The sequence below is a fragment of the Colobus angolensis genome, unplaced genomic scaffold (assembly GCF_000951035.1).
Source record: "Colobus angolensis palliatus isolate OR3802 unplaced genomic scaffold, Cang.pa_1.0 Scaffold159, whole genome shotgun sequence".
NCBI classification, from domain to species: domain Eukaryota; kingdom Metazoa; phylum Chordata; class Mammalia; order Primates; family Cercopithecidae; genus Colobus; species Colobus angolensis.
In genome coordinates this window covers 6,770,599-6,774,026 of record NW_012114699.1, presented here as the reverse complement: position 1 = coordinate 6,774,026, position 3,428 = coordinate 6,770,599, and the positions used below count along the sequence as shown (strand labels likewise).

The window sequence follows — 3,428 nt, the reverse complement described above, 5'->3', positions numbered from 1 at the left end:
CACCTGGCTAATTTTTGTATTTTTAGTAGAGATGGAGTTTCACCATATTGGCCAGGGTGGTCTCGAACTGACTGACTGATCCACCCACATTGTTCTCCCAAAGTGCTGGGATAACAGGCGTGAGCCACTGTGCCTGGCCAAAACAAATATTTGTTAAAGTAATACATATTCCTAGTTTAAAAAAAATACAGTAAACATGTTGGTAATAGATATGAAATGTTTCCTTCTCATCCCCAGAGATAACTACTGTTGTAGGTTCAGTATACATAATCACAAACTTTTTTCTATGCATAGACAAAAAATAATTTCTAAATAAGATAATACTATATGTGCTATTATGTGCCTTTTAAAAATTTTTGCTCAGTAGTATATCTTGAAATTAACAATGGCAGAACTCAGTTAAAAAGCATGGGGAAGACCTATTATTTGTTCCCATAATATCATCACAGTGGTATCAACATGAATGTAAATTATTTTTTTAATTATCAGTATATATGAGTCTCCCTTACTTCTTTAAATCTGGCATTGCCTGGGTTTACCTAGTTTCTTACCCCATAGATAATCATATGTTAAGTACCTACTACGTATCCAATACACTACTGTGTGTAGGAGGAAATACAAAGAAAGAAAATATGTTCTTCACTCTCCAGGAGCTTACTTTGGAGTTGAACATGTATAATTAAGACACACTAAGAAATAGTAGGCAGTTTGAGATCATATATATTAAATTTTGAATTTCTTAGCACAGACTGTCAGTGCAGTAAGAGGTTAAAAACAAGTCTGATGGTTTGCTGAGGAAGTTATAATTGAACTAAGAGTTGGGAAGGGGCAAGGAATCAATTTGAAGTTAGATACTTATTAATATGGCATTTTCCTGAATCTCTGTTACCACTTCTATTAGGTAGATATTGTGCTCATGTTAGAGGTGAGAAAATAGGTTCAAGTAATTTCTCCAGAGTCACATAATTAGAAATGGTGCAATGAGGATTTGAACTATTCAATTTGATGTCAAGTCCGTGCTCTTTCCACTATACTCGAATGATGTGGACAGTATAAGGTAAGGAGAAAGGATATTCCAGGTGGAAGAAGCCGTACGAATGAGGACTTCAGGGGACACAATGAGTGCGGTATTTTCAAGTATTCAGAATATACAAGTACTGAAATATGAATTAATACTTTTAATTGTCTGACTTGAACATTCTATATGTTTTTTTGAGATGGTATTTGGAATAAAAGGGTCAGTTCATAATATTGGTTACTTTTGGGAGAATGTGAAGATTTTTTGTTTTGCGGGTTTCTTTGTTTGGTAGGCAGACTACTGAACATGAAACAGTGTTATGCCAAGCCATGATATCTGGCATATCTGTATAGAAGAGGAAATCAAAATGCTTTAAAAGAATGGAACCAATTTGTTAACAGATTTTGTTTGTGTCCTATCCTCAAATCATTGTTTTCAAGTTTTACATGTTAAGGCCATGCTAAAGGATGGTCTTAATTTTTGAGTCAAAAGTAGAAATGGCATTATTTTAGTATAGTAAAATTACTGTTAGGAATGACTGCACTTGAAAAACAAAGATATCATTGTTTAAACCAGAACCCTGAAGTTGTTTTATATTGTTTCTATTTATTTATAGTTGTCCCTCACAATCCACATGTCTCTCCATCACTTATATACTTTCCCATTTTTATTATTTATTTATTTTTTATTTTTTGGAGACAGAGTCTAGCATTGTGGCCCAGACTGGAGAGCAGTGGTGCCATCTCTGCTCACTGCAACCTCTGCCACTCAGGATCAAGTGATTCTCCTGCCTCAGCCTCCCAAGTAGCTGGGATTGCAGGTGTGCCCCACCGCTCCCGGCTAATTTTTGTAGTTTTAGTAGAGACGAGGTTTCGCCATGTTAGCAAGGCTGGTCTCAAACTCCTGGCCTTATCTCAGTCTAACAAAGTGCTGGGATTAAAGGTGTGAGCCACCGTGCCCAGACTCTATTGCTGTTATGTTAGTTTACATCTCCTTCACTACTTTTTAACCTAAACAATACATGATCTTTTTTTAAAGTCAAACTAACTTGAAAAGACTTTTAAGTTACATAAGCACTGTCTCTTGAAGGGAGGGAGTGAAGGAGAAAGAGAGAGAGAGAGGTAGAGATAGGTGTGTATGTGTGAGCGCATGCACGTACCTATATCCTCCCTGTTTTTCAAGCTAAAAAATTGAAAAGCATGTACTTTCAGTTGTATAGCTGTTTTTCTAATAATTACTTCCACGTTTCTCAATTTTTAAAACTCATATACATACAGTTGTCTCTTGAATCATCATGTTTTGCCATTACCTAGTGATTTTCTATCAAGGAAGATGAGGATTTTAGTTTTCTTAAAACTTTTTCTTCCTTTTAAGCATCTCTCAATATAGTTATATCTTAATTTTTGAGTAAATCATATTCGATGATTTTATGATGACCATAAAACTCTTCACAGGTGAGCGTGGTACTGTATTAATGTATTATGATGGATACATTTCCTTTTCTGTTTTTATATATTGCTCAATTAAAATTTTTGTTTTATAAGTTAGCAAAGTTTATTAAAACCTGTAGCCACTCACACCCTTCCAGAGCCTCTTTTCTTTTTTTATTTTCTGAGACAGAGTCTCACACTGTCGCCCAGGCTGGAGTGCAGTGGCGTGATCTCAACTTACTACACTCCTGGGTTCCAGCAATTCTCCTGCCTCAGCCTCCCTTCTAGCTGGGATTAAAGGCGTGTGCCACCATGCACTGCAAATTTTTGTATTTTTGTTTTCAGTAGAGACAGGATTTTGCCATGTGGACCACGCTGGTCTCACACTCCTGACCTCAAGTGATCTGCCTGCCTCAGCCTCCCAAAATGCTGGGATTAAGATCATGAGCTACCACGCCCTGCCACTTCCTAGTCCCCTTTTTTTCTTGAGATAAAGTCTCCCAGTCACCCAGACTGGAGTGCAGTGGCGCGATCTTGGCTCACTGCACCTCCCACTCCCAGGTTCCAGCGATTCTCATGCCTCTGCCTCCCGTGTAGCTGGGAGTACAGGCATACGCCACTACCACCCCTGGCCCCATGGCCTCTTAATTCACTTTTCCTACACTGTGAAACTTGTCAGGTAATCTAACAATTTAATGTTTAGTATTTTAATAATATTTGGGGGGATTGGCAGGTTCCTGGGAGTGAGTGGTATTCTCCTGCACTACTCTGGCTTGTTGCTCTGTAGGCCTACTGCACAGCTATTGTCCTGGGACTTTCTTTTGTTTTTGTATTGTGCTGAATGTCAGATTTTCTGCATCCTGTGTCATTCTCCTTAAGTCTTGTTTTGGTGGATTCTTACTGAGAAAGGGTGAATGAGAGGGATTTGTTGTATAATATTGCTGGTCTGTATTCTTTTTTTTTTCTTTTTTTTTTTTTTT

The 3,428-nt window shown here is 37.6% G+C and overlaps 1 protein-coding gene across 1 annotated transcript in view; it reads left to right on the top strand.

The window, feature by feature from the left end:
* The window catches only part of ZNF280C (zinc finger protein 280C), a 68,601-nt gene that overhangs the window by 9,657 nt on the left and 55,516 nt on the right, over window positions 1–3,428 (top strand). The gene's annotated exons all lie outside the window — the stretch shown is intronic.